Source organism: Hippocampus bargibanti, linkage group LG01 (genome assembly GCF_051943395.1).
Source record: "Hippocampus bargibanti isolate YZ-2025 linkage group LG01, ASM5194339v1, whole genome shotgun sequence".
NCBI lineage: Eukaryota > Metazoa > Chordata > Actinopteri > Syngnathiformes > Syngnathidae > Hippocampus > Hippocampus bargibanti.
The window spans coordinates 10,683,498-10,696,290 of record NC_142734.1 but is presented as its reverse complement, the minus strand read 5'-3'; the positions used below and the strand labels follow the sequence as shown (position 1 = coordinate 10,696,290).

General features: G+C 40.9%; 1 protein-coding gene across 2 annotated transcripts in view; it reads right to left on the bottom strand.

The window, feature by feature from the left end:
- LOC148903059 (metabotropic glutamate receptor 4-like) overlaps nt 1-9,273 on the bottom strand; it is a 141,870-nt gene extending 132,597 nt beyond the window's left edge. Inside the window, exon 1 of one of the 2 annotated variants that reach the window (XM_088995616.1) lies at nt 8,946-9,273. The gene's annotated coding sequence lies outside the window, so the exon portion shown is untranslated. The remainder of the gene's footprint in view (nt 1-8,945) is intronic. The other variant, XM_088995624.1, reaches the window with a different exon arrangement.
- Nucleotides 9,274-12,793: the final 3,520 nt, after the last annotated feature.

Below are 12,793 nucleotides of genomic sequence, written 5' to 3'. Positions count from 1 at the left end.
GAGTCTTGGGTTTCTTATGCTGCATTGAATGTTTATGTAGGCCTAAAACTCAATCTTCTGTGGGTCCTGGAATTCGAGTGACAATGACAAAAACCCTGGCACTGGAGTGGACACATTTTGGCACATGTCTGGCAGGGAATGAGTTAAATAGTCATTTGTTTACGGCTCAAATTTTTCTATTTTAAACGAGAACATATAGAAAAACATAAATATTCCTGTTTTGGTGGCTTTAGCCATAAAAGTCAAGCTAAATCGACTGGAATGTGTCAATATAGCAATCAAATGAACCCCATGCCATGTTCGAATACTTCTCTAGATGAAGAAGGCATCGGAGAAAAACACCCTGCGGTATTTTGGCTCTGCTACTTTTTATGCACTGTGTGTGTGTGTGTGCGCGTGTTCATGTGCGTGTGCGTGTGTGTGTGTGTGTGTGTGTGTGTGTGTGTGTGTGTGCGTGCGTGCGTGCGTGCGTGTGTGTGCGTGTGTGTGTGTGTGTGTGTGTGTGTGTGTGTGTGTGTGTGTGTGTGTGTGTGTGTGTGTGTGTGTAATGATCTGTGCAGCAGTCAGGGTCCCCAATAGTGTCTGGATTGACTTCCGAAATGTCCCGTCTCCATTACTGTCGCGTTGTAAATAAAAAGAAGGAGCATCAGAAGCAGCAAGTCGGGATTAACTTGAATAATAAAACAAATATGGATTATAACAGCTCATTGAGGTTGTTCTCTGTCCATGCAGCCGTGGGGAAAATACAGAGCATCTTCATTTTGCTGGATCCGACAGATTTGAGATGATTCGATGTGATTGTACAATATATGATCAGCTTGAATGTCGACTCCGAAGGCACCAATGAAGCGTTTGGTGCGATGAGCAAATATTGCAGCTTAACTTCACGTCTGTGCCTTTTCTTTTTATAGTCTCGGAACCAATTAGCAACTTCAAAGACAGAACACAAACACTGACGGCTTTTGCTTTACTGTGACATTTGATCTTAATTCCGTTAAGAGTATGTGCATATAAAAGCGTCCTTCTTTGCAAGCTGGAGCTCAGTGGCCAAGTTTCTGTCAGAGTCAGTGAAGTCTCCCTTTTGCTTTCTCACCCCTTGTATTGAATGAAAGTCCTCTCAAGCATGATTAAAGGCCAGAATGTTTTTTGTAATCGGCACTTTCATAAATAAAGTCACTGGATATGTATGTATTTTTGAAAAGTTCTTGTAAAATTCAACTTTAATTTGTTACAGCTCGTTCTCCAACCTAATGATTTGGAATTATACATGCACATATACTCACGTTTGTTTTCATGATTTTCCATTCAAGGTTTTGTAGTCACCTTTGCAGGCCAATGTCTCCGGTTCATCAGAATCAGAATCAGAATCAGAATACCTTTATTCGTCCCGCAATGGGGAAATTTGCAGTCCACAGCAGCAATTGAAGAGGGATGGGGTTGGGGTGGGAGTGAAAGGATAGAAAACAAGATATTCTAAGCATAACAAAATAAAAATGTCAACTGTATACTGTGCAAATGTAGATGTGCAAAAACCGTTCTATAAACAAGACTGTACATAGTGCAGAATCAAGAGATGCATTTAGATATATTGCAACAACCCATATTTACAAGTGTCCAGTTTTTTTTTGTTTGTTTTTTTTTTTCACATGTGAAAAAAATGCGTGTATAAATGCGTGCGTGTGCATGCAAAGCGAGCCGGCGTAATTTTATAATCCCCCACTTACAGGTGTCAAACATGAAAGCTGGGAGTGGGAGACACAGCATCCCCATACTGCAGCCACTGCGTTCTTAATCAGGATTTTGTGTGTATGCAGACATCTCATTATGGAGGAGTGTGCTCTGACGTGCTTCTGAAGGCTTGGGTAGCAGTGTGACTTGGGGAACGGTGGGGCGAGGGGGCAAGGGCAGTGACAAAGATTCTCTGAGTAATGGTCTCAAACATCAGCATGCCATGAAGTGGACCCACGGTGCAGTCTGCTGCCCTGCAGGCCCATTATGAAGAAGAACACGGAGGCAACCGTGACCTCGAATGGCAGTCTCCCTTTACAATTTCATCTTGTTAAATATAGCGCAGAAAAGTTGTTGATGGTGCGATTGTTTGAGCAAACTGCACAAAACAAGTGCGAACAAGGAAGACAAAGCATCCTCCCTCCCTTTTCAGTGCCTTGCTGTGTATGTTCGATCAGTCTCAAAGAGAGGCTAATTTGTGCAAAGCAATCAACAGTGACCTGGAGCAGGATCTCTAGAGTCAATATGTTGATGGATGCCTTTTGCTTGGGGATGATAACATTTTGCTTCCACATATTTATCCAAATCCTCCCTGCTCCCTTTATATTGTAGATAAAACAGGAAGGAGGACCCGGGCCAGCATTAATCATGTCCATTATTATTCGAATGCTTGCAGCTACTGTATACCAGTCATTATTTGCAATACTTTAGATTCATACATGCACCGGTAAGGTCATGCAAAAATCTGACTTTAGTGGTGGATCTTCCAGCATTCAGTGCAGAACACAGCTAAAATTCAGTGTTTTCAGTGAATGGAGTGTCAGACCATTTTGCTGTGCCATAAATCTCTGTGGCATTTCAGGTATTATTCAGGTGTGCTATTGATGTACCGATAATTGTAGTCTGTATTTGCATTTTGTTTTTTGAAACTAGGCGGGCAAAATTTGCACAGAACTATTGTTTTTTTTCCTCCTGAATCCTGTTACTTTTTTTGAACATTAAGAATGATACCTTATCATTTGCCAAGACTGCGAATGGGCCTAATCATAGCGCTGCTGTGCATCATCACCCTTTTTTAGTTTTTGATTTTGAGGGTGTATGGATTGTTGTGTTATGGTTGCCTTTCTGCCCATTTAAGACTGTTTTGCTGTGTATGTAGCTGAACTTTGTCCTTGTAGTCCAACAAGAGAAATTCGAGCACTATTGAAGAAAAATAAAATGCCATTCGAAACAAAACTTTGATTGGTCCTGAGATCACACAAAGAAGTCTCCATGAAGCAAAAAATACACTACGATTAGTTAAGGGTCTGCCTGTCTTCCAAACAACAAACTGGTGAATAATAATTTCTGAGAAACAAACAAACAGAAATGGACATAAAATATACATTTGGCGTCAATTCCAGATGTCACAAAATCAATCCAACAGTCACCACTTTTTCCCCACCCAATCTGAATACGTGTTAGTTTCCAGGCCTTCTTTTGTACCTACCAGCATGAGTCTGTGCTTGCTCTTCAGTGAAGTATAACTTAAAATGATCACAGTGCAGCGATATATTCGAGGTACCTGCGGTTCACTTTTTAACACCTCCCGTCATTTTAAAATCATTTTGTGCTCTGATGATGAGGGAAGAAGTGAGAACAGACACTTCAGAAAGATTCCAGAGATACATCTTTGTTGTTAAACCCTCAAAGCGACAATAAGGTTTCACATTGATGGAGTAGGTGGTCATAAAGGGGTTGAATTCAAGTAAGCAAGGTCAAACTGTGTAACATTAGATGGGGCATTTCAGAATCAGAATTAGAATCAGAAAACCTTTATTCGTCCCACAATAGGGAAATTTGCAGTCCACAGCAGCAATTTGAAAGGGGGTGGGGTGGGGGGTGAAGGGATAGAAAACAAGATATTCTAAGCATAACAAAATAAAAATGTCAACTGTATACTGTGCAAATGTAAATGTGCAAAACCGTTTCATAAAAACTGTACATAGTGCAAGTATCAAGAAAGGCATATTGATATATTTGATGAAATGTAGACGTTAATGCCATCCATGAAAAAAATGTTGAGGTCATCAGAGAAAACAAGACGATGCCAACATTATTGGAATTATTTTTTTTTTACTATATCTACTGCATGTTACTATATTACTGTATATTTACTATATCTACTGTATGTCTTGTTGAGATTTCTAAGGTCTAGGCAAAGTGGTGAGGTAGCATTGCAGTCATTAGCTATAAGCACTTGCAAGGAAACAAAACATTTGAAGAGCTCATTCAGCATGGTAAATGTATTAACTCATTCACTGCCAGACGTGCAAAAATGTGTCCACTCCAGTTCCAGGGTTTTTTTTTTCATTGTCACTCGAAATCCAGGACCTACAGAATATTGAGTTTTAGGACTACATATACATTCATTTCAGCGTGAGAAATCTTAAACTCTCGTCTTTCATCAGAAAAAAAGTTCATTCCTAAGTTGTATGGGTCTTGAGTTATCTGAGCTCGAAATGGGGGTGGCAAAATGCAATACAATACATACATATTCATTTATATAGTGCTTTAAAACAACAGCTGAAGCTGTAACAAAGCGTGAACATGGACTAAAGGCAAAAAATGACCCCTCGTGGAAGGGAAAAACATTGCCAAGGGTCTGACCAGCGCTTTATCGGCACCCAAACAAGAAAAACTAAAACCCAAACAAATTCGTGAATAGCGCTCTACGTCATATTTTCAATACCTGAATACATTTCTGAATGGGTTAAAACCAAAAACAATCACGGCTGTTTTTGTCTCCATCTATGAATAGACAGACACACTAGGGCACACAACCTCTGCTTCAAAATAAATCATAAAATCATGCCGACCCCTTCATGCAGCAATACGCATGATTAAAAAAAAACGTTCCACATTTGCATGACAAAAATCTTTTCTGAGCAAGTTTGAAGATGTGCAATTATACAGAAGAGAAGTATTGCTTGCATACAAACCTCTTGATAAGGCAAAGCAGGCTTCACAGCAGTTACCAGGGCAACAGATGAAGCATTGTTTCAAAACTGGCACCACGGCAGCATAAAAGAGGAGCTCAACATCAACGCCTGTCAAAGAAATGTGCTCTTCCTCCCTCGTCGTAAAATATGCAGGCACGTTTTGTTTGTGTAATGGCAATGATCCCTTGTGCTTCATTTCACATTTGAAGACATTTTACCTGTTTCAAATGCATACTGAACCACTTTTAGTGGACGAGTATGTGGGGTGTCGGTGTATTTGACAAGAACGACTTGTCACACATTTCCTGTACTTTATGTTTGTGATGAAAACAAAGCTTGCAATTGACATTATGAGTCTGCTTGGGGGTCTGTGATTTATCATGTGAATGTATAAGAGTGGCAGTTTGGAAAAGTGAGTGAGAGACTTAAATTTTGGACAGCAAAACAAGGCAGTTTATCTCAGAAATGGTCAAGCTCTTTTTGCCTATAAGAATGTGCTCATCCCCTGAGGTTCATCCCCTCCCATAAAAACACCGTCAAGTCTGAAATTCAGAAAAATTGTGATAAGGAGAGAATGGTAAATCTTCAAGGAAAAAATAATTTCACCAAAAGTCATACACACAGCAGAAATGACAACGTCTTAAAACAACCAATTGCCCAGAAGATGAATAAGCAGTTTAGAAAATAGAGTTGAGATAGCACAGAACATGTTCTTTTGTTTCGAAAACTCGATGGTCAGCAAGCTGAGGTCACACGGGGAGAGCGAGTACACGCTGAACATAAAGAGGTGACAGGGAACAAAAGTGGACTGGAGATATATATATATATATATATATATATATATATATATATATATATATATATATATATATATATATATATATATATATATATATATATATATATATATATATATATATATATATATATATATATATATATATATATATATATATATATATATATATATATATATATATATCAGACTTTATATATATCATACTTTTTTTCTGAGCTTCCGTGTGGACATGAGCTTGCGTCAGCCAATCGGAGGAAGAGACAATGGAGGGACGCAACGTATCACACAAAGCTGCAGCAGCATGCAATTGCACAAACATGGAGGAACTTATCTTTGAAGATGTAAAGCTTGAAAGAAGCGGCCCTTGTGCTGACAGTCTTTCTTTACTAGCGCTTCGCCGACAGTTGCCTCTTAATAGGAACATCCAGGTATTCCCCTGAGACGAGAGATTTTGCCGGGTGCTTTTCAATTCTTCAGTGAATGCCTTTGTCCAGGAGCTGAACCTCTCTTACTGGACCTTAATCCTTAAACCCTCACGAGCAATCCACCTCGGCGATGGCAACCAAATGCAAACATTGAACATCTTAATTGCATGTCAGTATGCCGGGAAATCCATTTGAAAAGACAGCAGGGTGACAGGCAAAATTCACGTCTAGAGTGCCGCTTTGTTTGGGATTGTTTTTTTTTTGTTTTTTTTCAGATTGGAGCCATGTACATTTGAAAAATGTTGTTCCACTTGAATCACTAAAGGTGAATATCACTTATTCATTACCCAAGTAAAGATAAAATGCACTTTGTAAATTATCATTTGGATTATTATAGAAAAACATCTCAGATGGTTATCCCTGTGCAGGGAAAAAAGTGTACCCATTTGTTAAATCATGAATTATATATTTTTTGAAGCTGTGTTCCTTTTTACTGACCTCACCCAACCCTGATTACCTCCAGACCGGTGCAGTCAAGAAATCAATAGAACGTGTCTTGAATAATGAACTTGGCTAAAAGGTCTCAACAAAATGCCACAATACAAATAAACTCAAGAGCAGAAGGGAACACAATTAACATCTATTAGTCTAGAAAGGGTTACAAAGCCTTGTCCATGACCTTACGATTCCATCAAACCACTATAAAAGCATTTATTCACAAACAAAGAAAACACGGAACAACGACGACGATGGATGGGTGGATGAACGGGTGGATGGATGGATAGATGGATAGCGAGGTAGGTAGCTAGCTAGGTAGGTAGCTAGATAGGTAGGTAGACAGCCTGACAGCCCGACAGCCCTTTATGTAGTCCTGTGGTTCGTAACATGCTGTAAATGCAATCAATGTTTAAAAAATCACAAGACCTCTTCATGTCTTCATGGTGACGGATGGCGCCCTCTATTGGTCACCCACGATTACCACAGGACTGAAAACCAACCAATCATTTGACTCACATTCAGATTAATGGATAATTTAACCACCAGGAGCGACCATAACGGACATGTTTTGGAAACTGTCACCCCCATGCAGAAAGGTCTCTGCTAGCACAGATTGCAACATGTGCAGAAAGAGAAACACTCACAAGAGCCACTTCATCAGTATGTTGCTGCAGCTGCAGCATGTTATCAAATGTGACAATTTGAATCGATATTCCGAGACATTTTCATCACACCTTGTGATATGTTGTATGTCTATGCCTGAGAAGTCACGTTGTAATAGGAGCCGAATGAGTTTTTTTTCCATGAGTAATACTCCACCTGATGAAAAGTAACATTTTTCCTGATGTTTTTTAAGATCATCATGTAAAGCAAATGTTTAACAATTAAGCAATGTTTGCAGGTGTAAGCCTACATCGCAGGTTTTAGCAATTCCAAAATTGCCCACTGCTTGTTTCTGATCCCCTTTCTTGCCAACGGCTTGTTGCTCTTTTACATCAATCTTGTTTTGACATCTACTTTTAACTCATTCAGTGCCATTCCCGAATGTATTTGGAAATTGAAAAATGTGATGTGGAGCGCGATTCCGTAATTTATTCGGGTTTTGTTTTTTCTTGCGAGGGATGCCGATGAAGCGCTGATCAGACCTCTGGCAATGTTTTTCCCTTCCACGAGGGGGCAGCATTTGCCTTTTGTCCATGTCCATGCTTTGTTACAGCTTCAGCTATTGTTAAATCGCTACAATAATCAATATGGATGTACTGTACTGTATTTTGGACAGGCACCCTCATTTCAAGCTCACATAACTCCAGACCCATATAATTTAGGAATTAACTCTTTTTTCAGATGAAATAATAGAGTCTAAGGTTTCTTATGCTGCATTGAATGTTTATGTAGTCCTAATACTCAATATTCTGTGGGTCCGGCAGTTTGAGTGAAAATGACAAAAACCCTGGCACTGAAGTGGGCACATTTTGCACATCATCTGGCAGTGAATGAGTAAATTTGAGGTTTCATTTGTATTAATGCAAAATATGATGAACCTGTGGGTAAATTCGCTGTAAACATGTTTTGTTATCAAATCAAACTGATGTTTGTCTTTTTTTGCAGCAATGTACTATGAAGATTCCATTTATGATCACCAGCTGACAACCACCGAGGAATACATTATCCATCCGTTGACAAAGCGAACCTTTGAAGCCATCGCCAGTAATTGTAGAAAGTCTTGTGGAGGCGACTTTAATCTTACTTCTCACATCGGGAGATAGTTGAATGCGGATTTCATATGATAGGGATGCACTGCATGCATATTAGCCGACATTGATGCGAACACACAAGAGGCCTCTGACATCAGAGACGTCAAGCCAGGCTTTAAAATGACGAAAGGCAACCGCGGCTCGTCTAGAGAACGCGCGTTATTCCTAGCGCGTCTGCGGGAATGCGCAAAGCAGCTCCCGTTGCATTGCCTTACTTTGAAGGTTCACCACCTTGCAGAGTGCGTGACCGCATCTATGTGAATTCTTCGCGATTGGATATACATATATGCATTCGTCGGATGGTCTGCGTGAGGTGCTCCGCCAAGCCAAGTAGAGCGGAAAGGGGGTTGGAGGCGCACGGGGCTCCAATACATGCGGCCGATAAAGGGGTCCATTGTATGGCTGAGTGAAGCCTCGTTTGTTCATCTGTTAAACGTGTGATGAACTGAAACGAACGCCTCTCTCAAAAAGTCACACATCGACATATGAGAAGAGGCTTCTTGGTCCACGGGCGCATTGAGGCTATTGTGGCAATTAAATGCTCATTACGCACATTGTTTCATCACTACAGCGCCGGGGGTTCCAAAAGACTCCGGAGCATGACCATAGAGGAAAAGAGCCGAGTGTGTGCAACGGAGTCGCGTTGGCATACCCGTGTAACTCGAATCCACGCTGGTATCGCACGCACATACACAAAAACGCACGCAGTAATGAAACGCAAATTACCATAAAAAATATTCCAAGTGATTCAAAAACTTACGTCGTGGCCGCCCAGTGATTTGGTGGTTCGTCCCTCTCGTTTCTTTAGTTTTCGGTGCAAACTACACACAAATGGAGGCGGGCGGGTTCGGACAAGAGCACATTTGAACTTCCAGTTCCAGTTTGCAGCTTTCCAGCAAATCTCCCGCAAACCTTTGTGCCATCCACTCCACCGTTACAGCCGCTGTCCGGTGGCGAGTGGAGCTTAAGGGCTTTCGACTTTGTCTCTCTACTCCATCTCCCGAATCTTCACGTTGGTTGTGCAATCCTTCCCGCCCACACAGGAAGATATTTAAGCGCGCGCGCATAAATACACACACAGTCACGCGCGCTCCTCTCCATTCGCATCACCGCTAGCGAGCTCTGTTTTGATTTACACTGAAACAAACGACCACTTCCATAAAACTTGAGGCCCAAACGCGTTGTGTTGAAAATAAATAAAAACGAAGCGACAAAGTCACCTATAAAATGGTGACTTGTGTATTGATACGAATGAAAAGCTTCTGTGCTTCAATAATGCAGTTTTTTTTCAGTCTGACACAACGTGCACGTGAGAAAAAGACTGCGTTTTGATTTTGACCGCGTGGTAGCGCCCAGCTGCGTCTATTTGGCACGACTGCAGTTTTTGGAGGCGCCCACAATATGCGCGCACACGCAATCGAGTTTATGAAGTGCGCCATTCAGAATCATTACCCCTCGAGTTATTTCGACGTGTTCTCGTGAGAAATTTGCTTTGTTTCTCGTTCTTTTAATTGCCGTAGCGCTGATTACACGTATTGATCCATCAGTCCAATTCGTGCCTCATGTTCGAGTTGCCTCCATTTTGCAGATGGGTTTTTTTGTCCTGGTTGTGGGGTAGTAGGATTGCATTGTGGGTACGCTACTAAGCATTTGCGACTGAAAGATGGATGTGTTAAGTACATTTGTGTAACAATTTATCCACTAAAACACCAAAGATGACACTTCTAAATCTTGAACAATGATTTTCATTTCAAATAATGTCAGGCACGGAACTGCAAATACAGAGTAAAATATTTTGACTGGCAAATACATGTGAATGTTGTTGTCAGTGAAATGTGCCAAATCTTAGATATACTGAATATATCCATCCATCAATTTTCCAGAGAGCGTAATCCACATTAGGGTCGCAGGGGGTGCTGGAGCCTATCCCAGCCATCTTCAGGCACTCGGTGGGGGACACCCTGAACTGGTCACCAGCCAAAGTCCCGTTATATCGATATTCTCGGGAGTCAGAAAAAATGTCGATATAACCGTACTATTGATATATCCGTCCTGCTCCGAACTGCATTAAAAGGGGGGGAAGGGGGGGCAATACGTAAATGGGGGATCTTTGACATGGCATGTAATTTTATCATTGGGTTCATGGATTGCGTATCTAGCATGCTTTTTGTACAGTAGTGAAGTGAAAAATAAACATATGCATAAAATAAAAATGTCTTTACACTTTTTTAATGACTATTTCCTTTCAAAAATGCAACTCACGTTGTTCTATTCACACGAAACAACGGACGCCAGCATGTACAAATATGAAAAACAGTGATTGTTGTAAGCGATAAAGATATCTGAATGAAACAACTAAATACATGGATGGAAAACAAAAACTGCAATGTTTATATGACTTACGTTGATGAAGTATTCTGCTGCACGTCGAACTCTTTCGCGATGAAAGATTTGCTTGTTGGATTGTCTTCCACAGCCACGAGTGCCTTGTACGTTGTTCGGATATCACAATTCTTACGTTTCCCCATGGTTGAAATTGGTGTCGAACAACAGTACTGTATATAAGCTCTGCTATGCTTTTTTTATTGTGCTCGGTAAGACAGGTCAAAACACGGAAGCTGGTCACGTGACTGGGGCTTGGGAGGACCCGACAACGGGGTTCGAGAGAGTGCCTGAATAGAATGACTGAGCTGTGGCGTAACAACAGCTCCTGTTTGTATCTGTATGTGATAACTGCTACGTCTGTGTAAGCTCTCAGTCGTACAGGAGTGGTCCATCGATGAGAAGGTTTCATTAGCCGTCATCTGTACAAATTTGAAGGTTTCGGACATTTCGCCTCCTATCCAAGAGGCTTCGTCAGCGAACTAAAGTCTGACTGGTCGCATCAGCCCTATTTATATATCCCTAATGTCCAGCCATGGCGGCGCCGGACACAGCTATGATAGGTCTCTACTCTCAGGTTGAGGGGAGCAGAGGACCACTCCCTGTGGCCCCACTGATTGTTCCTACATCAATGACTAACGACTGGCCCATTTCCCCCACTCCCACCGGTATCACCTCATCAGCATTACGAATGTTGCCTAACCTGTTTTGCCTAAGTAGGCTATTGTATGAACGATCCAAATTGAACCTCACCCCACCAGACCGGTTTAATGAAGGATTTTGTTGTTTTAGAAGAATCGCTTCTTTTACCCCCTTTTTAAACCATCTATGTTCTTTCGCTAAGATTTTAACCTCATTGTCGTCAAATGAGTGGTTGCTAGCTTTTAGGTGCAAATGTACTGCCGATTGAGGCCCACTTGTATTATCCCTGCGATGTTGATAAAGTCTTTTTTTGAGAATTTGTTGAGTCTCCCCAATGTACTGCTCTTTACAATTTTCATTCTTACAATGTATGGAATAAACTACATTACTTTGTTTTTCATTCGGTAGCCTATCTTTTGGATCCACTAATTTTTGCCATAACGTGTTTATCGGTTTGAAATAAGTCGGAATTTTGTGTTGCCAAAGGACTCTTTGTAATTTTTCAGAAACTCCTGCAATGTAAGGTACTGCTACTCCTCTCCTTTTTGTATCTTGAGAATTATTGGTTTCATTCCCTATTCTTTCTTTCTGACATTTGTTGAATGACCACTGAGGGTACCCACAGTTAGTGAGTGCTCGCCTGATATGTTTTGACTCCTTTTCTCTACCTTCAATGCTAGTTGGTATTAGTTTAGCCCTATGCTGGAGGGTTCTCATAACTCCTAATTTGTGTTGTAAAGGGTGGTTAGAGTCAAAAAGTAAGTATTGGTCAGTGTGCGTAGCCTTCCTAAAGACTTCTGTTTTTAGCGCTCTGTCCTCTTTTATAATTACTTTACAATCCAAGAAGGCTAGTTGGTTCTCTTTAATGTCCTCACGAGTAAATTTAATGTTGATGTCTACAGAGTTGAGGTGATCTGTGAAGGACTGAATTTCTTGTTTTTTAATTATGACAAAAGTATCGTTCACATATCTAAACCAGTGTCTAGGTTTTGTCCCCGGGAAGGATGTGAGGGCCTGTTTCTCCATCTCTTCCATGTACAGATTAGCCACTATGGGTGAAACTGGTGAGCCCATAGCACAACCATGAATTTGTTTATAAAATGTCTCCTGAAATTGAAAATACGTAGTATTAAGGCAGATTTCCAATAATTTGCAGATGCGATTCGCTTTAAGTTTGGTTCTTTCATGCAGAGAAACGTCCGCCAGCAGTCTCGTCCTCACCACTGAGACTGCTGCTGGGGTTGGGACAGATGTAAAGAGAAAAGTCACATCGTATGATGCCAAAGTTTCCTCAGGTTCCAATATGAGGTCTTTGATCCTCTCTACAAACCCTGTGGTGTCCTCTACGTGATATTCTGTGTTACCAACCAACGGAGCTAAGATATATTTTAAATATTTGGCTACATTGTATGTAGAGGAGTCAATGCTACAAACAATGGGTCTGAGGGGGAACCCTTCTTTTTGTATTTTTGGCAGGCCATAGATACATGACGTGGCCTCTCCCGGGTATAATCTAAAATACATCTGTTTGTCTATATGGTTTCCTTTCTCTAACTTTTGGAGACAGTCTATCATTTCTTTCTT